The sequence below is a fragment of the Macrobrachium nipponense genome, chromosome 10 (assembly GCF_015104395.2).
Source record: "Macrobrachium nipponense isolate FS-2020 chromosome 10, ASM1510439v2, whole genome shotgun sequence".
Taxonomy (NCBI): Eukaryota; Metazoa; Arthropoda; class Malacostraca; order Decapoda; family Palaemonidae; genus Macrobrachium; species Macrobrachium nipponense.
The window spans coordinates 85,174,885-85,197,139 of NC_087204.1; the positions used below are offsets into that span (position 1 = coordinate 85,174,885).

At 36.1% G+C, this 22,255-nt stretch overlaps 1 long non-coding RNA gene across 1 annotated transcript; it reads right to left on the reverse strand.

Annotated features, from left to right (window-relative positions):
* Positions 1 to 462: 462 nt before the first annotated feature.
* On the reverse strand, positions 463 to 21,387 carry LOC135224186 (uncharacterized). The gene is made up of 3 exons (XR_010316670.1): positions 20,673 to 21,387; positions 17,956 to 18,035; positions 463 to 917 (listed from the first exon to the last, which is right to left on the reverse strand). It is a non-coding gene; the product is annotated as an uncharacterized LOC135224186 (long non-coding RNA).
* Between the last annotated feature and the right edge of the window lie 868 nt (positions 21,388 to 22,255).

Consider the following 22,255-nt stretch of genomic DNA (forward strand, 5'->3'; position numbering starts at 1 on the left):
TGAAATAACCCCTGTTGTGTACGAAAGCCGAAACACTTCTGGCCCTTTCCGACAGAGGCACCTGCCAATATCCTTATAATAAGTCAAATTTCGTAATATTATTTAGCACGACCCATACGATCGATGCAATCTTCCACTCGAGGCAATGGAAAACTATCAGCCTTGGTCACCTCATTAAGCTTCCTGTAATCAAAACAAAGACGATAGTCTCCGTCCGATTTCTTTACCAACACAACCGGAGATGACCAAGGACTACAACTCGGCTCAATTAAATTATGCTTGAGCATATACTCAACCTCTCTAGCAACAATTTTCATTCTTTTTTGGGTTCAACCTATAAGGAGCCTGCTTCACGGGCGTGGCGTCCCCTACGTCCACGTCATGCTGCAAGATCGTGGTCTTGCCGGGCACATTAGAAACAAGTCCTTATATAAAACCAAATTTCTCAAGGATTGTGCTCATCCTTACCCAAGTGACTCAACATCTGAGGTAAATTTTCTAAAGCCTCGACATTACCTGCCAGCCATTCACTATCTTTCAAGTAAACGTCCCTGTCCTCTGAAAAGGAATCATTATTATGCTCATCTGAAAAAGAAGCATTATTACCGACAAAGTCATTTCTACTGTCACGAAGAGCCGCAATTGGCCTAATCTTCTCTCTTTCATGGAAAGCTTTCATCATATTTATATGTACTAATTGATGAGGCCTTCTCCTATCGGGGGTTTCCACCAAGAAGTTAACATTATTTACCTTCTTCAATACCTTCCATGGTCTCCGGAAGGTAGCTTTTAGAGAATTTTGTTACCTGGGATAGGTAACAGAACCAGTACCTTCTGTCCTACGTCGAAGTCCCGGGTCACAGTCTTTCTGTCAAAATAAAATTTCATTTTCTTCTGACTTTTCAACAAATTCTCACCTGCAAAAGACCAAGCCCTGGTTAATTTAGCATTCAAATGATTAAGGTAATCAAACAGATTCAAATCTGGGGCATCTCCCTCCCAAGCCTCTCTCACCATATCCAGCGGACCCCTTACAGAATGTCCAAAAATCAATTAAAAGGAGAGAGACCGAGAGATTGACCAGGAATAGAGCGGAAAGCGAATAAGAGGAAGGGAAGGTTTTTATCCCATTCAGTCCCATTCACAATACAAATATTTCTTTAACATACTTTTCATAGTTTTGGTGAAAACATTCCAAAGCACCCTGTGACCTCTGGATGATAAGGCGAGGACGTTACATGTTTAATGCCCAATTCTGTCATTTTCTGCTTAAAATAACGACTCGTGAAGTTAGTACCGCAGTCAGACTGAATTACCTCGGGAGACCAAATTTTGAAAAGAAACCTATTAATGCCTCTACAATCCTTTTCACTCCTTATGGACCGCAAGGGATGCCTCGGTACCGAGACATACGATCCATAATAGTGAAAATATACTCATTTCCACTCTTTGACTTTGGGAGAGGACCAACAACATCGATTAACACTTCACGAAAAGGTTCAGACACAACAGGGATAGGTATTAATGGAGCCTTTGGAATAGGTAGATTAGGTTTGCCGACTCTCTGACAAACTTCACAACTATTAACAAATTTTTAAACATCACCTTTCAACTTAGGCCAAAAGAAATTATTCAATAACCTACCAACTGTTTTGTGAATACCAAAATGTCCCGACATCACATTCTCGTGAGCTAATGACATCAACTCATGACGGTAACATTCAGGAACCTCAATCTGTCGAATAATTTCGTAATCCTCCCCCGAGGCATGCATTGGTCTACTTACTCTATATAATATGCTATTAATTACCTTAAACGTAATAACAGTCACGTTCGTTATCTCACCAGACTCAATAGGGAGACTACCAAACTCCTTTTTCTGAGCCGAAACAAGTTCTTTAACAGTCCAATTGGGCTTTAATCTAACACTACTACTATCTACAGCTACATCACTACGTCCTAAACTACTCAAATCAACGTCGACTGTTGACTCTGCAGCATCAACAGCCTTTGCTTTAGTTCGAGTGGCTACCGCTACTTCCACATCCGGATTAATCACAATTGGCACAGACCTATTCTCTTACACAATCTCATTTCCGAGAACCACATCCACCTTTTTAATCAGAAATTTATCAACAATAGCCAAACGGATATTCCTCGAAAAATAAGGACCAACTAAGATGAAATAGACCAATTGGATACAATTTTACCGTGTCCGGGAAACCACTCAAAATAACAAACTCCCGATTCTCATACACAAATTCATCCGGGACCGAATCTCTAAGAATCAATGATTGCGCAGCTTTGGTATCACGTAAAATATTCACTTTCCTCCCTTGGCCTTCACCATTCAGCGAGACTTACCCCCACGGCCAGAAATCACCGAGGAACTACCAGTCTCTGACTTTCTTAGTCATTGAGTCGGAGGAGGGCAGAGATCCAACCTGACTAGCACTTTTTCTCAACCGCCATCATCGGATTAACTTACTGTTAGGTACCTTTTTTTCCAAGCATTACACATTCTTTTGATATGATCCCGCTTATTACAGAAAAAGCACGTCAAAATACTAAGCTTTTTGAGGATCAATAAACACCCGACTCCCTAAGTCTGTTATTTTGCGAGTACCACACCTTCTTTGATTGACCATTCGGAGAAACCTTATTTGATTGACCATTCTGAGAACCCTTATTTGATTGAACATTCTGAGAAACATTATTCTTTCGGTTATTAAAATTACCAGATCTCCCAGAATAACCCCAACGTGATCTTTCCCTAGATATCGTCTCTTTCATAATATCTTTATGAGACAAAAAGTACTCGTCTGATGCGACAGCAACCTCCTAAAGGGAATCTAATTTCAGCTCCTCCAAATGAACCTTCAAACGATCAGGAGTACACCTTTTAAACTCTTCAACCAACAGCAACTGCTTTAATTTATCAAAATCGTCCACCTCTTTAGATTTCAACCAATCGGTAGCAAATTGCTCTTTACTCCTTGCAAATTCTACGAAAGTCTGATTTTCATTTTTCCTTAAATCCCGGAACCTTTGCCGATAGGCCTCCGGCACGAGCTCATATGCCTTCAACACTATCGCCTTTACACTTTCATAATCTGAGGAGAGATTTTCTTCCAAAGTTACGTACACCTTTTGGGCTTTCCCAATCAATTTACTCTGGATAAGGGTAGTCCATAATCCAATAGGCCATTCTAACTTACTAGCAATTCTTTCGAATGACATAAAGAACTCTGCAACATTATCTTCCTGAAAGTTCGGGACAATCTTCAAAGCCTGAGCTAAATTTGAGAAGGAGGAGGAAGCCTCAACACGAGAGGGAGACCCTGGCATTTGCAAAGCCAACTTAGCTAACTCATGGTTCCTTTCCCTCTCTCTCTCTCTCTCTTCAAACACCATTTTTTGCTGGTCTATTTCCATTTGTTTTAGACTAATCTGTCTATCCAAAATTTCTACCGACAAAGCCTCTTCTTTCTTAACCTTGGGTTTGGCTCCTGTCTTAGTCTCCTTAACACACTCATAAACCTTTAGCAATAGTATACCCTTCTTCATTGTTACCGTTCTCTCCACTTCGAAAAAATCTGCCACACTTTCTAACTCCTCTTTGTTTAATTCGGCCAACCTATCCTGCCATCCCTCTCCTTCAAGCAACTCTACGACATTCATATCCTCCATTTTGATTATGAATAATTACAACACTTAACCTATAACAAAATTATTTCACTTGCAATAATGCCCGCCAACCAAACACTGAGGTGTAACCATGCCACCTAACACTAACAACGCCCCAAGAATTACCCTTGCACTGCAAAAAGAACACCACAGGATACGATCAATCCTGGCAAAAAGGTCGCAACTTGTAATGGCCTCGTTGGACCACAACACACTCTAGGTCTACAGGACCATAAATAATCAAAATACCACAAACTTAGGTGTTCAAAAGGGAGCAATCCACTAATGTGGAAGCAATCCCAGGTAAATGCAGCACAAGAATAACTCAAGGGGGATAGCAAAACAATGAAAAAAAATCAATATATATTATAATTCAATAAAATACATGAAGTTATAACTAGGCCTCTTCATTAACATTAAATCACAAAATCACTTACACAACATGTACCCAAATGATTAGGCAACGCATTCAACCTCTGAAGGAGGAAAGGGGGCCCAGAGAGGAATAGAAAATAACCAAAAGAAAGGAATAACCTGAATTTTACACTCTAAAGGATGATGATGAGACGATGAAGGTCTCCTCCCATAAGCACTCCAATAAAGGCAGAGGACGGCAAATCACAATACAATTACTATTGGCGACCGTGACAGGATTCGAACCTGCAATCTTCGGATCTATATATATATATATATATATATATATATATATATATATATATATATATATATATATATATATATATGTGTATTTATGATGTCTCTCACTACAACAAATTTTTGTCTCTGTTGGATGACAGATTCCAGGTGTCCACTACAGACCTACTACTCCATTTCGCATAATACCATACTTATAAATTTGGAGTTATGCCTGCGCAGTCAAACAGTGCATGCATAACTGAACCCACTAACGTTCAGTTTTACCTGTACATGCCGACTGTACAGATATAACTAAAAGTTAGTGGTCAGTTACCGACTGCGCAGTTGTAACTGAACGTTGGTGGTGGCCTTTAGGGAAAAGAGTCTGTACCGGCAATCGTTGAACCTTCTTTATAGCTTCATACCAACCCCATTTTATAAATATATCTCTTACGCAACCTCTATAAGAGCAGAAAAAGTAATGAGCCGTTTGTGCCCGGAAAATCTGCCATCATTAATGAATATGATATTGTTACAGGTTAAGAATCTAACGAAGTACCTTAATATTCATCAAACATTTCAGTCATACTTTCTATAAGATATACCATAGATATAAATAATCGCTTTTGCTCTTTGCTCAGTAGATGTCTTTACGTGATATTGTATAGATGCAAATTATGGAGTTTTATTTTAGATAAAATAACGTTCTTTCTATTATTAACAGAAAATTGTCTTTTTACTTCAGTTTACTTCAGTCATGTTATTAAGTTTGATAGGACCATTGCTCACGCGGAATTTATATTATAGTCACAGACTATTTATCTCAACACAGATGTATTTGCTATAAATATCTTAACTGTCCAGATAGCGTTTTTCGAAAACAAGCAATGTGCTTATGATATATTTCGGTCTATTCATTAAAAGTAAGACTGTTATTGATGCGCTGTAGTTTTCCCTTGAACAAAAACATGAAAATGAGAAAACAAAAAACAAAATAAAAAACAAAAAACAAAAAACAAACATCAAACATATCCATATCAACTTCGTTCCCACCGTTATCCCTACATGAAGGGGTCGGCTGCCTGATGCGCCTTCTTCACTGCCTTCTATCAAAGGCATTACCCTTCACCAAACCTCTTCTCTCCATATCTTCCTACACTTTGCCTCGCCATCTAACTCTGTCTCCCTCTCGATCTTCTTCCTCTAACAGTTCCTCCCAAGCCCTCTTCACTCCCTCCTCGTCATCCATTCTCAACAAATATTCATACCACTTCAACCGTGACTCTCTTAGCACCTCTGTAGTCTTAACTAAGCCTGCCCTTCGCCTTATTTCGTCATTTTCCAATCTCTCAAGCATCGATATCCCCATAATCCATTTCAGCATTCAAATCTATGTTCTCTCAAGCTTTGCCTCTTCTTTTCTTCCTAGAGCCCATGTTTCCGATTCATACATTAACACTGGTTATCACTGTGCTATATATCTTGACTTTGAGCTTGATTGGCATTTGCTCATCCGTACCCATATTAACTGTCAGCAATAATGAACAGTGTACACAATGCAAGTATCTGGTTGCCATAGGCAGGTCGTTACGGCTAATGAAAAATTTTTTAGTTGAGCATATATATATATATATATATAATAGATATATAGAATATATATATATATATATATAGATATATATAGAATATATAATATATATGTGTGTGTGTGTGTGTGTGTGTGTGTGTGTGTGTGTATATATATATATATATATATATATATAGATATATATATATATATATATATATATATATATATATATATATATATATATATATCTATATATATATATATATATATATATATATATATAGATATATATAGATATATATAGATATATATATATATATATATAATATATATGACTGGTATAAATGTTCTGTAACAAACAGAGTTCCATCTAATAAAAGGAGCCCATAAAACACCAAAATAGAGAAAAAGTACTATATTTCAGAGACTGCTGTCTCCCTCTTCAGGTAGATGAATGAGAAAAGTTCACAGAAAAGGTGGTATTTATACCAGAGGTCCATCCACAAACAAGCCATTTTAAGTCACCCCCGCTGATAATCTTCCTCTAATCTTCTTAAGGGTTGGTTGAATGAAGACGTTGTCGATCGTGTCCGAAATCCATCCTCCTTTTGAGATGTTCATTACCTGCCTCTCTTTTATTAAGGCCGATTCCATCATTTGACTCTTGTACCGGCAGTTGCTGCTATAAATTACACGTGACAAATTCCAGTTTATTCTATGGTTATGTTCATTTATATGGTTGAAAATAGCCGAGTTCTGTTGTCCATACCTAACTGACCGTTTGTGTTGTATTAATCTCTGGGGAAGGGATTTACCTGTAAATCCGATGTAAGATTGGTCACAGTCCTGGCATGGGATTTCGTATACCCCAGAGTCCTTTGGAGATATCTTTTGTTGGACGTTAATCAGGGATTTGGCTAAGGTGTTTGGGTAAGTAAATACAAAAGGGTTCGATTTTCCGAGGGGTTGGTTATTCTCTTAATCGTGTCCAGGTGGGGAATTATTATTTTATTGTTGGGTGTAATCTCTGGTCTTGTCTTTAGGGGGTCGTAGAATTACGTTAGCTTTGTGAATTGCTTTCTCAATTATATGGTCAGGATATTTTAAAGACGAAAGTTGCTTGCGAATTAGTTCAAATTCTTTTTCCAGGAATTCTGGGAACAAATTCGTAAGGCTCTTAAGAACAAGTTACTAGCTACACCTATTTTGATAGAAATGTCATGATAGCTAAAGTAGTGAATGTATGAAAGTGAGAACGTTGGTTTTCTGTATATGGTAAATTTGTATTCTGTCGTATCTCTGATTATTAAAACATCAAGAAAAGGAATTTTGTTGTCTGTTTCCCATTCAACTTTAAATTTGATGCTGGGCACTAATGTGTTTAATTTCGAGAGGAATCATTGAAAGTTGCCCCACCTATTATCCCAAATGTTAGGATATCATCCACGTATCTCAATCCACAGCAATGTTTTTGTTTTTGGTTTTATTGCATTTATTACTGTAGTTTCAAAGTATTCCATGTACAGATGGCTAGAACAGGACTTAAAGGACTACCCATACTACACCCGAATTTTTGCTTGTAGAATGATTCCCCGAATGAAAATACGTTATTAGATGCACATAATTCAACTAGCTTTATTATTTTGTCAAGCGCCAATGATGTAGATTCCCTGTTCACTAAAGTACCAGTACAGGACGTTCTTCAGTTTTTAAGGGTAAAATTATCCCACCCCCTATTCAGATCATTTCCCATTGCCTCTTGACAAAATAATAAAGCTAGTTGAATTATGTGCATCTCTAATAACGTATTTTCATTCGGGGAATCATTCTACAAGCAAAAAATTCGGGTGTAGTATGGGTAGTCCTTTAAGTCCTGTTCTAGCAATCTGTACATGGAATACTTTGAAACTACAGTAATAAATGCAATAAAACCCAAAAACATGCTGTGGATGAGATACGTGGATGATATCCTAACATTTTGGGATAATAGGTGGGGCAATTTCAATGAATTCCTCTCGAAATTAAACACATTAGTGCCCAGCATCAAATTTAAAGTTGAATGGGAAACAGACAGCAAAATTCCTTTTCTTGATGTTTTAATAATCAGAGATACGACAGAATACAAATTTACCATATACAGAACCACGTTCTCACTTTCATACATTCACTACTTAGCTATCATGACATTTCTATCAAAATAGGTGTAGCTAGTAACTTGTTCTTAAGAGCCTTATGAATTTGTTCCCCAGAATTCCTGGAAAAAGAATTTGAACTAATTCGCAAGCAACTTTCGTCTTTAAAATATCCTGACCATATAATTGAGAAAGCAATTCACAAAGCTAACGTAATTTTTCTACCGACCCCTAAAGACAAGACCAGATACACCCAACAATAAAATAATAATTCCCCACCTGGACACGATTAAGAGAATAACCAACCCCTCGGAAAATCGAACCCTTTTGTATTTACTTACCCAAACACCTTAGCCAAATCCCTGATTAACGTCCAACAAAAGAATCTCCAAAGGACTCTGGGTATACGAAATCCCATGCCAGGACTGTGACCAATCTTACATCGGATTTACAGGTAAATCCCTTCCCCAGAGATTAATACAACAACACAAACGGTCAGTTAGGTATGGACAACAGAACTCGGCTATTTTCAACCATATAATGAACATAACCATAGAATAAACTGGAATTTGTCACGTGTAATTTATAGCAGCAACTGCCGGTACAAGAGTCAATGATGGAATCGGCTTAATTAATAAAACAGAGAGGCAGGTAATGAACATCTAAAAAGGAGGATGGATTTCGGACACGATCGACAACGTCTTCAGTTCAACCAAATACCCTTAAGAAGATTAGAGGAAGATTATCAGCGGGGGTGACTTAAAATGGCTTGTTTGTGGATGGACCTCTTGGTATAAATACCACCTTTTCTGTGAACTTTTCTCATTCATCTACCTGAAGAGGGAGACAGCAGTCTCTGAAATATAGTACTTTTTCTCTATTTTGGTGTTTTTTATGGGCTCCTTTTATTAGATATATATATATATATATATATATAGATATATATATATATATATATATATATATATATATATATATATATATATATATATATATATATATATATATATATAGATATATATAGATATATATATATATATATATATCTATATATATAGATATATATATATATATATATATATATATATATATATATATATATATATATATATATATCTATATATATATATATATATATATATATATATATATATATATATATATATATATATATATATATATATATATATATAATTTAGCTCGATGCTCCAGACAACAACTACAAAACTCCTAATGTTGTCCGCGTTAATTGCATGACTATTACTATACTAATAATAAATTCTTGTGAACGTTTAACCAAAAAATTTTTTTGAATAAAGTATACATGAACCACCCGTAATAAAGAGGAGGATTCATTAAGCGGTGTTATTCTATAGGCAACACCAGATATCATTTTATTACGCAAACAAAATTGTATACAAACGGCAGGTGTAATATGGCAATATATGTGTGTGTGCGTATGTCCTTTTGTATGTGTGAGTGTTTGTGTGCGTACGTTTATGTACGTGTGTAGAGGAAATACGAAAATATGTTCCTATCTAAACACACACACACACACGCACACACACAAAACATTTTTGGTTCCATGCAACATAAAGAATTTCTGTAATAATATTTCAGTCATAAAATTTAAAACCTCTCACATGAAATACTATAAAAATATAATGGAAATAGCAAACGCTCAACGATTGGCAGAGAGCTAATGGTTTGCAAACATCATATGGGAAATTACATAGATAAAGCCGCCGTTAAATAAACAAAATCTCATTTACCCATTTCATCTCGGTTATTTGTTATTGAAACTATATCACTTCACTTACTCTGTTAACGCTAAAAACATTTTTCCGTGATACTGCTAATTATAAAATGTAACAAGGAAGAGAGTGAATGGATGTGGATAAATACTCCTTGGATGTATAAAATTGGTTTAATAGTCAACTAACATAACAAAATATAAATGCATGACACATCCACCCTCCCCCTGCCAACCCTATATGAGTTTACCCAATCCACAGAGATAAAAGTAAGATAATGTATCTGTATTTGAGGGTGTCCAATCTTGGATGAAAGTTAAATGTGAAAGCATTTCAAATGAGCCCTCCTGGCCCTAGTGTTTAAGTTTCGAGGTAACTTGAGCATGTCTTATATCACACGATTTCGGCCACTGATATATGCAATTATACTATGTTTTTTATAGGTTTTCCTCTTAAAATAGTGTTTACGAATTAGGGTCATTGGACCCTAGGATAGGGCCCTAAGCTAGATTCAGGTTGGAAGGCAGTATTCAATTCCAAAGAACCTAGGATCGTTGGCCAGGACTCTAGTGGCTACGATGTAAATCAAATGTAGTAATTTTCTTAGATTATTTGCATATTCAGTGTCTACGTATTCAATTTCAGTCATTATTTTCATGGTATTAAATGAAATTGAGAGTATAGGGAAGTGCCTAAGAACCTTAGCCCAGCACCCTAGCTTGGGGATAAGTTCAAATGAGGCCATTATCTTATTAAATTGCGCAGGATCGCATGCACCATTTGTATTTATGATTCTAGAGTTTACGTGGGTTCCCATGAACCTTAGGCTACCATACTAGGTTAGACGAGTATGAAAGTAGTCATATTAAATGCAATCTTTGCATTCAACTGCATATAATTGCATGCAATATCTGTATTTGAAGGCACTAAAACTTAGGTAACGTGAAATACGAACACATTTATTCATTTTGATGCTTTTACACGAAACATAAGTTTGGTTAACAGCCCCGGATCTTAGGCCAGCACCCTGGCTTAGATTGCATGCAATGTTAGTATATGGAATTTCAGTAGTTATTTTCCTAGTTTTACACGAAATGGAAGAGTTTAGGGGAAAGCCTAGAACCTTAGGCCAGCACCCTGGCTCAGGGGTAAGTTCAAATGCGGCCATTTTCATATTAAATTCGATAGGATTGCATGCAACATTTATATTTGCAATTCTAATAAAGATTCTACTTATTTTTACCTTCAAAACTAGAGTTTAGGTAGGTTGAGATATGAACCTTAGGCTACCGCCCTAGGTTAGGTGAGCGATGCAATATCTGTATCTGAATTTATCAAATCTTAGCAAACGTGAAATATGAAGGGATTAATTTATTTTCATGCTTTTACACAAAATGTTAGAGTTTCGGCAAGAGCCTCGGTTAGCCCCCCACCATACCTTAGGTGTAAGTTCAAATGCAGCCATTTTCTTAGGCCATTTGCATATCCAATTGCATAGGATTGCATGCAACTTCTATACATACAATTTCAGTAGCAATTTTCATGGTTATTCATGAAATGTGAGAGTATAGTCACGAGCCTAGGACTATATGCCAGCACCCTAGCTTAGGGGTAAGTTCAAATACGGCCATTATCTAATCAGTTAACATTATTCCTGAAAATTATCTTGCATTCTGAAATCAATTAATTAAAGGTATTTTTCGTCATTAATTTCATTTCCATACTTTAAGAATCATCCGTAATCATTTTATTTTCATTATGAATGAGAACTCATCAGGAAAGGTACACTGACACAAAATACATAACACACTCTGATATAAGACAAGGATTCACAGATCCAAATTAGTCCGCATAATTTAAAAATATTATTGGTAACATGCTAATCTCGTAATCTTGCGGGCCGGGATTCGCCTCCCATCAGGGGCGAATAAGTGAGGCTGTCTTATCAGTGGTTATCACCGTGAGTAACTTCAGGTGGGGAGTTGCGGTTACCTGGCTGACGTCCGCCCGAGAAGCAATAGCTTGGGGAAGGACAGAAAACTGACGACTTTGACTTTAAAAACCTGGTTACTTCTCTCTATTAATGTTTCCTTTTAACTGCTTTATACTTTTTCATTACTGTCACAACAGACCAATCAAGACTTAATACACATTTTTACAAATCATACCGAGTTGATAATCGATGACAGTCTATGATACATCGATATATATTGTACTTGTTTTATCTTTTTCATAGAACAGGGCATACGTCAAAGGCCATGAAAAACTTAGTTTACCAAGGAATGGAATACACATACCTATCACACACACACACACACACACACACAAACACACACACACACATATATACACACACACACACACACACACACACACACACACATATATATATATATATAATATATATATATCTATATATATATATATATATATATATTTATATATCATCACCACCCCCCTTTTGACAAAACTACACAAATTGAAAAATCCTTACCTGTTGACAGCGGCCCCTCTATCTGCAAAGATGTCATTAGGCTATTAAGCTCACATAAATCAAAAATATACTATTTATTACCCAAAGCAGATGAACATAAATAGAACATAATGATTAATAAGTCATAGTGATAAAAACCCAAGTCTGCCCCACACAAAAAAACTAATGTTATCATTCCACTCTCCTGGCTAAGTATTCACTCCCAAACTCAAAATGACAATTGTTACATTGTATTGGTCAAGTTAGAGAATGCCGTCTCTAATATCATGGAATAGAGCCCATCTGTAATAAAGATATATAACACAATATTAAGTAAAGAGATACGCTTCACACTTCTCTCTTTTCAAAGGCAATATTAAGTAAAGATATACATTTCACCACTTCTCATCTTTTTCAAAGGCCACTGTTTCTAAGTCATTTAAAATATGTGCCATACCTTTGGGATGGGGTTTTCTCCCGACACTTGCATTCGCTCAACTGTCTTTCTTCCTATCACAAAGGAATGTGTCTTTCCCTCAAATGCCTCGATCGGTCAGACCTGTGACATCCGTACAAACGAATGTACATACCCACCACGCCTCAAAACTGCCCCTGGGCAACAGTACGGATAGCCACCAGCTTAAAAACGCATACACATCAAATTCCTTCATTCAAGAAGGCTACCTCTACAGCTCACTCTGTCTCCAAGCAAGAGCAGCTGACACGATATGTAATTCACAAACACATCCATTCATACCTGTAAGATATATATATATATATATATATATAATATATATATATTTTATATATATGTATATATATATATATATATATATATATAATATATATATATATATATATATATATATATATATATATATAATATATATATAAAATAAATAAAAAATATATATATATATATATAAAGCTTAATAAAGATAGTTCTTATTAAAATGTTTGATGCCAAAAGCTTTTGTTAACGAACGATTTATAACTTAGAAGTGAATGTTAAAAACTTCTTTATTATCCCAATCAGCAGCAACTTGGATTTCTTGTCGTTGTTGCTTTTTTTTATGATTAAGCTGGTTCTATACACGAAGGAGCACTGGTCACTGATTATCCTCAAAACCACTTTTTATCTGAGAATTGCTTACATTCGCCTACCTACTTCCTTGTTACATTTCATAATTAGCAATTGTAATGGAAAAAGGTTGCCAGTGTTAGCAAAACAAGCGATATGATATTGTCAATAACAAGGGACCGAAATGAATTAGGTAAATGAGATTTTATTTATTCAATGGCTTTATATATGTATTTTATACATGTATTTTTTCCGTACGGTGTTTGCAAACCATTAGCTCTCTGCCAATCGTTTGAGCGTTTTTCTATATCCGTTTTTTTTTTATATTTTCTTTAAAAGATTTTACATTCCATGGTTACGAAATGTTACTGAGGAAATATTTGATATTACACATACCGAAAATTTTACCATCTCTCTCTCTCTCTCTCTCTCTCTCTCTCTCTCTCTCTCTCTCTCTCTCTTCCTCATTGAATTATCATTGGATATATTTGTCTAATGCTCTATACCTTCTAATAGTCTTCGTACACACCAGAACAGACACAAAAGCAAGAAACACATCTATAGCTATATATGGCTCTGGAGATATATATGTAAGTGTGTATATATATATCTATAATATATATATATATATATATATATATATATATATATATATACTATATTATATATATGTGTGTGTGTGTGTGTGTGTGTGTGTGTGTTGTGTGTGTGTGTGTGTGTTATACGTGTTGAGGTAAAATATCCTACCGGCATTTTGCACCCGTTGTTTGCATACAATTTATTTCAGGTAATGCGATGAAATCGCGTTTCCTGTAGAATAACACGTTTAATATTTTTTTTCTTAATTCGGGTGTCATATATTTATCAAATTTAAAAGCTAACAAATATTTATCAGTAAAGCAACATTTTCATGTTATTAACATGAACAAAATTATCATAACGGAAGAACAAACATCTATTAGAAATATATGTTATTTAAAGCGGAGTGAAGTGAAATGGGCAACTTGATTTATTCTCTATCATACGTTTCACGCGAGTGATTCAAAGATACGAAGAAGACAACAGCCCTGACTCCAAAACGAAGGAAGGTTTCAGCACAAGAAAACCTTGGCAGGAACAAAATTCCAAATCTTGCTAATGGACCAAAGTAACAATTAAAAGGACCGTAGAGGAGAATATGGTACGAGGTGCTGTTGCGAGATCACCTGGGAGTAAGAGAAATTGCTCTCGTGAATTTAACGGAACAGTCACCGAAATATAATCTAAAGGAAAAAGAAAGAAGGGATAGCTAATCAAACGCACCGACTTAATTAGTATGCAACCATACCAATCTTTCCTATGAAGAAAGTGAATTGAACTGAAATGAATACAGAATTTAGGCCAAAGGCCAAGCACTAGAACTTATTAGGTCATTCAGCACAGAAACGGTAATTGACAGTCAAAGGTGTAACCGGAGGGAAACCTGGCAGTTGCGCTTTAAAACAATTGTTAGGAGAGGGCAGAAAGTAAGATGGAAGATAGAGAATACGAAAGAAGGTACAGTAAAAGGAACGAAAGGGGGTTGCAGCCTGGTGCCGAAGTCACGCTGCACTGCAAAGAACCTTAATAATGCCTGCAGTCATATCGCAAGTGAAGAAAGTGGTATTGTTTGTTTGTATGGTGCTTTTACGTTGCATGGAACCAGTAAGTTCCTCCCTCGAGACACGATCTTCATAATATACCATATTCTAATAACCAAAATGAAGAAAAGTTAATATGTACAAGGAGACCCCATGTATCATATTTGAAGCCTCTACGTCATTTTTCAATTATCTATTTTATTATGTAACGGATGTGCTCTTTTGATTTTTTTTCTTTGGGGGTGGGGGGCGGGCTACAAGAAACCAAACTACAAATCTGACCGTGTAGCAAAGTCCACCTCCATTATGTTATAACTGCAAAGATAAGGAAAATTTCCTTTTCCTGTTTGACCTCGAACGTGACCAAATGATGTCTGTAAAGCTTCAAAATTATATAACTCTGGTCTCCCAACAGGCCGATGCTGCAGAGCCTTGATTCCATCTTTGAAAGTCTGGTAACCGCGCAAATTGAACAGTGGTTTAGGGGAAATTGTGATTTTTTTTAATCCTGAATATTTAATGAGTGTTTAGTGAGTATTTAGCGAATGTGTATGAGCAAGTGTTTACTGAATTTTTAGGGTTTAGTGAATGTTTAGTGTAAGAATTCAGCGAATGTTTAGTGGGTTTTCATGGTTAATTAAGTGTTCAGGGTATACTGAATGTTTAGTGTGTGTTTGGTGAGTGTTTATTGAGTAATTATGGTTTAGTGCATGTTAGTTCAGTGGATATTTAGATTGTAAGTATTCAGTGAATATTTATTGAGTGTTTAGGGTTTCGTAAATGTTAGTGCTTCGTGAATGTTTAGTGTGTAAGGCATTCAGTGAATTTTCAGTTACTGTTTAGGGTTTAGTGTGTTAGTGTTTAGTGAGTACTTAGGGTTTAGTGAATGCTTTTTTAATGTTACTTAAATGAATGTTTCGTGTGTATTCAGTGAATGTGTAATATGCGTTTAGGGTTTAGTGAATGTTTAGTGTGTAAGTGTTTAGTGATTTAGTGGTTGTTAGTGTTTACTGAATGTTTAGTGTGTAAGTATTCAGTGAGTATTACTGTATAAGTGAATGTTTAGATTTTAGTGAGTGCTTTGTGTGTAGTCAATAATTACTTAAGAATTCAGTTTATGTTTAGAGTGTGTAAAGAATGTTTTGTGAATTTTAGTGTTTAGTGACTTTGGCATGTAAGTGTTCAGTTAATGTTTGTGGTTTAGTGAATGCTTTTGTTGAATGTTTAGGGTTTATAGATGTTCAGTATGTGAGTGTTCAGTGAGTATTTAGGGTTTAGTGAACGTTAATGTTCAGTGATTGTTTAGAGTGTAATCATTCAGTGAATGTTAAGTTTGTGTTTAATGAGTATCTAGGTTTAGTGAATTTAAGTGTTTCAATGTGTACGTAGTCCGTGAATGTTAAGTGAATGTTTAGGGTTTAAGGAATGTTAGTGTTTAGTAGATGTTTAGTTTGTAAGTATTAAAAGAATGTTTATAGAGTGTTCAGGGTTTAGTAAATGTTTTGTGTATGTTTAGTGCGTGTTTAGAGTGTTTAATGAGTGATTAGGGAAAGTTCTGAATTGTTTAGTTTAATGAGTATTTAGAGATTTGATAAGCATTGGGGGTTCAGTGAGTATTTAATGTTTCATAAGTGTTTATATTCTACTGAGTGCTTACTGAATGCTTAGTGACCATTTAATATACAGTGAGTATTTAGTGAGTGTTTAGTGTATAGTGAGTGCTTTGAGAATGTTTAGTGTTCAATGACTGTTTAGGATTAAGAGAGAGTGTTTAGTGAATATTTACAGAGAGTTTAGGGTATAGTGAGTGTTGAGTGTTCAGTAAGTGTTTAGTGTTATTGAGTGTGAATGTATAGTAACTGCGAGTAATTAGTGTGTGAGTGCATGGTAAGTGTAAGCGTATGGTGAGGTTAGTGTTTAGTGATTGATTACTGTTTAAAGACTGTATGCAAAGAAAGCCCTGAAATTTGCAGGCCCATTTACGCTAGACACTTCTTAGAGATAAAAGAGCAGATGCTTAGGCCTTGACCACGATGGTTGGAGTGCTTAGGATAACCTGATTTTGTAAGGTAATTTTTCTCTGTGAAGTTGGGTCACGTAATAATAATAATAATAATAATAATAATAATAATAGTTATTAATATTATTATTATAAACAATAAGAAAGATGAAAATAATAATAGTAAAAATATTAATAGTAATAAAGTAATAGCACTATGAGCCACTACATGTTACCGACGCTTCTATGGGTGAGACGCACTGCTGATGAACCTTTTATCTAGTGTATGAAGGCTGTTACTGATACCAAAAGTTTTCTTTTCGCCGAAGGAAAAGTAAAGTGCGAATGTATGAGTAACCGCTGTGCTATTTTTGTCTAGAGCCATCCCGTATTAGAGAAAAAAAATTGTTAAATATACGTGCGGAGCGCGCTATACAAAAAAATTTATAAGTGACGGTTTTTTTTTCAACAATAAATACGTTTAAAGTTTTCAAACAGCAATATCTCCCAACTCTGCAATACGATTTTGATCAAGTTTGCACCCTAATAAAGGAAATTTACCACGTACCACATTATCCTAAAATGATTTCATTGGGTTATTTGGCAAAACAAAAGTATGAGATTACTTATTTTTTCATCTCTAATCACTGACATCCTAGCATATATAAACTAATAATGTCATAAGAGCATGCAAAAACATAATGATAATAACAACAATAAAAATACATCAATGCTAAAAAAATACTGTAAATACATAACAAAATAAGTAGAATAAGCAAGAGAGAGAGAGAGAGAGAGAGAGAGAGAGAGAGAGAGGAGAGAGAGAGAGAGGGCGAAGTGAAACATTATTATGCAGTACTCACCAACACTGACGATGATGTATAGAAAAACACACTAATAAATAATAAAACAGTAGAAGCAAGAGAGAGAGAGAGAGAGAGAGAGAGAGAGAGAGAGAGAGAGAGAGAGAGAGGCGAAGTGAAACATTATTTTGCAGTACTCACCAACACTGACGACGATGTATCCTATTCTGAAGTTCCGATGTGGTCAGGGGTCACTTTTGCTATAGGTGGTGTCAGCTGATCTGTCAACGAAATATTTGTCTTCAATAAACATTTTGTCAAGGTAGCAATGCTGATGATTTCAGCTGCTGATTGGCTTAATTCCAGCTTACTCGAATGTGCTCTAATGCACTTTGAATTCCCAGCAAAGCAATTATTTATGTAAAAGGCATGGGTTATAGAAAAAGAATAAAGCAAAAATAATTGTCCTTCTGAGTTGCTACAGATAAACGTGAACTACAATGATTATGAAAACCAAGTAATATTATGTAAGAACAACCACCGGAGAGGGAGGCGGACAACGGGAATCTAACTTAATATTCGTATCCAGAGCTTCGACTGAATCTGAACTGCTATCGCATATATACCAATGTGACAGTACATATCACGTAAGCACCCTTTAAACTGGGGTTTTCATCCTTTTTCTCCCCACGCACCCTTTCGGATATTTTTAATGTCAGTAATGTAACCCCTTCACTTTGTATACAGTGGAAAACAAAACAAACTCAGAAAAACATTCCATTGCGTATATTTGCAAGTACTGTAGGGAAGTACATAACTAGTATTATTGTAAACAGAAAGATTCCATAAAAAGTAAAGTTTTTAAAATTATGATCTAACTTTTGCTATGGCGATAAATGTGCAAAGGTTTATGGTCTGAGCTGCAAAAACACAATACATTATCATTACATCTGCTGCAAAGGGAGCTAATGATATAGATGAAACTGTTTTTCATCAACTAGCCTAGTCAGGCGTGGAGTAGTTTTTTGTTAAAGGACATCAAAAGAGTACCGCTGAGGTTAAAAGGAAAATTTCGCAAGACGGTGGCAAAAACAGCAATGCTGTAGGGTACGGAAACACCAAGCATGAGTAAGACAGAGAAGACAATGGATGTGGCAGAAATGAGAATCCTTAGGTGGTGGTTTGGGGTGACAAGAGAGGATAGGATCAGAAATGCTTACATAAGGGAGTCGACTAGGTGGTGAAAGTATCGAAGAAGTGCGGGAGGGTAGGCTGAGCTGGTATGGACACCTGTTGAGGATAGATGAGGACCACGCTGGGAGGTTAAAGGAAGAAGAAGAAGCGGGAGACCAAGAAAGAGATGGAAGGACTGTGTGAGAGGATAACTTACATGAGAAAGGAATTGATGAGGCAGAAGCAGAACAGAACGAAATAGATGTTACGGGTCATCCGAAACGCGACCCCATATAAAAATGGGAACCAGCGGGAGAAGGAAGTCGGCATCCACATTCATCCGAGCCCCGTGGGGACCCAGTATCCCCCGACTGACCGCTGGCTTGGCACGCGAACCCCAGACTGGAAACCCGAGTTTTAAAACTTATGACACTATCATAAATATGTCCAAAGACTTGGTTGCACATTATTTTTGAATAGTGATGGTTATACGTATTTCATAACAAATACCCTATATACAGACTAGTCATTACATAGGTGTGTTACAATTTCTTCAGAGGTGCACACAGCCCGTTCATACTACCTATGTCTAACAAAAAACAGGTTTCTAAGTATGCTTCATTCTTCATAGATTTATGTGATAAAATAGCCAATATGTCCAATACCTGAAGTGTTGAACAATTTTCACTGTGTTTCTTCCTACTGATCTCAATAACTTTCCTTATGCTGCTTGTTTTAAAAGAATAAAGTGAGTTAGGCCTATTGTGCAATAGGAAAGAAAAGTAACGCAACAGTAGCTCATTAACATTTCGGAGGGAAATGATTCGAGAACGCGTTATAAACAAAGCCGGGCTGTATTTTAGGGAAACCATGCGTATATCGATGTTTAATATGTTGCAAAAATTTGTGTTGAAAAAGAAAAATTATACATTACCAATAAACTTCTACGGTAAATAACCGTGCGGCGACAAAGCGGCCACTGATTCCGGAATGCGGCCACCTTCCCGATAAAGTACTTGATCCTCTCGAAAGTAAACGTTTTCTCCTAAATTACGATATAATGGCATAATTCAAGCGCTTTTTCGGGAGGTGGCCGCTGTCGCCACTCGGTCATTTACCCTACATGAGAACGGGTAGGGCAGATTTGCCTAATCAAGCTAAGCATACCAAATGCATAGTCATGATTTTGGTTTTTTCGGTGAAGCTAAAAGGAGCACTTCATTAACAGCGGTTTTTGAAATACGTGGCTGCCTTTTCTCACTTTCAGTAATTTATTGACAACAAACCCAGGAAAAACGTTTACCATCATCGGGTTCTGAGTTAAAATCAAAATAGGTCTACGTACAGGAATGCATTCCTTCTTATTTCGTTCTGAACAGCAAAAGCTCACCACACTTGAAATATATCTGGTAATCCAATAACTTTCCATACGGTGTGGCGATTTTACATCTAATCAGGTTGCAATAATGAGGGCTACTAATGATTCACAAAGATAAGCTTGGCCTAACTGAGAATCTTTCGCACTTTTAGATAAGCAATAACTTGTTAAGGGGTGGGGTATGTTATTTAATGTTACAATTGTTGTAAGAAAAAAATGGCGAATTCCTCAATCAATCAATGCTACAAAAAGCCTAGGCCTAGTCTTAAATATAAGCTATTACGATGATTCAAGAGAATTGGAGTAACGCCATTCCACTCGTCTTTCTCCCTGCATATTCGTTTGTTATTTTCTCTTGTGTCCTTACCTTAGCAATTGTTCTCCAACCCTCTGTCAGCTGACAAGTACATCCAAGTATAGTGCCATAACCACCTGCCGGTGCATGATTATTTTTCGGTGCCAGGTAAGTTGAAATTGAGTATAGGCCTAGTACACCAGGCCTGTGTGTAAAGTATCAATTTTGGCGACCCTCCACTCTTTCAGTGCCCTCCTTCTCAAGGGACTATTCATCCATGTTGATTACATAGTACCTCAAGTACTGGGTAGTATTTTGGTCGACAAGGAGATAAGAGGGCCGTACCTGGAGGCAGGAGAACATCAGACGGATATTTTTATCAGCAAGGTTCCTACGGCTTCTGTTGTGCCACATAGCCCAGTATTCATTAACCAAAGCTTTTGTCACTGGGATAGCAACGTTTTCGAAACCTCCACCATGGAGGTCGTATCTTCCCGGCTTCCGCTATTATTCAAAGGCTAGTGTAGCCTTACCTTCATCACGAAGAATTAGTATATTACTGCTCACTAATCTTCCAAGTGAGCTGCCTCGGTACTGTAGGTTTACGAACACGAGAAGATCCCGCTTCCTCATCAAAACTTCTGATTTATCACACTCAGTCTTACTCATTTCACGCCCCATGGACTCCCGAGTAACATTGCTATCAGCCTTGGTTCATACAGTAACAAGTTCAGAGGTAACACTTAAAATCACAAAAAAAAGTTAAGACGTATACGTATCAACCTAATCGACAGAGTCGCGCCAGTAGAAGTAAATTTCATCGCGTCACTCTCACTATTATACCGGGTAGTGGCAACAGTCGACCAATCAGAACGCTAGTTAAATGAGAGCGCAGTTCTCATTGGCTGGTCCGCACCTAGCGGAGTAAATACAAGTACGAACAAGAAGCACACTGGTCCCCACTACCTGGGCTGCTCACTTCTCGCTTAAATTAAAGAAACAATTGACACATGCGTTAGGAGAGCATTCGACTACGAAGATAAAAATAAGAAAGGCATAAATTATGCCTAACTGGGGAAAGTAAATCATTGATATTCGTTAAATATGCACTACCGGTGAGTCAATAATTATATGTATTGTATTAACAGCTATATATATATATATATATATATATATATATATATATATATATATATATATATATATATATATATATACTATATATATATATATATATATATATATATATATATATATATATATATATATATATATATAATTTAATGATCTTATCTAATAATGACTAGTGATTTAGCCATAAAGGAGCCGTACTTCAGCCTTTTCTTCGATGTAAAGATCTTTGCCTTGTCTTATAATTAATAATCTTTTGTAGATTTTTAAGGGTTAAATGCTCAGCACTAAGAGACTTTTTCATTCTTGTAAAAGACCTTTAACGCTACCTTCGGCACCATTATTGTTTAATGGACACAACACATTGAAATTACCTTTCAATTACTTTATCCAAATTGTGGGATAATGTCCATAGATTTTAATACGTTTTAAGTTTTCTTATGTACATTTATAACTGAGACTATATGAACTTGTTTAATTTGTGCCCTTTTTATTTTATCTTTGTTGTTAGTATGGGTAGTACT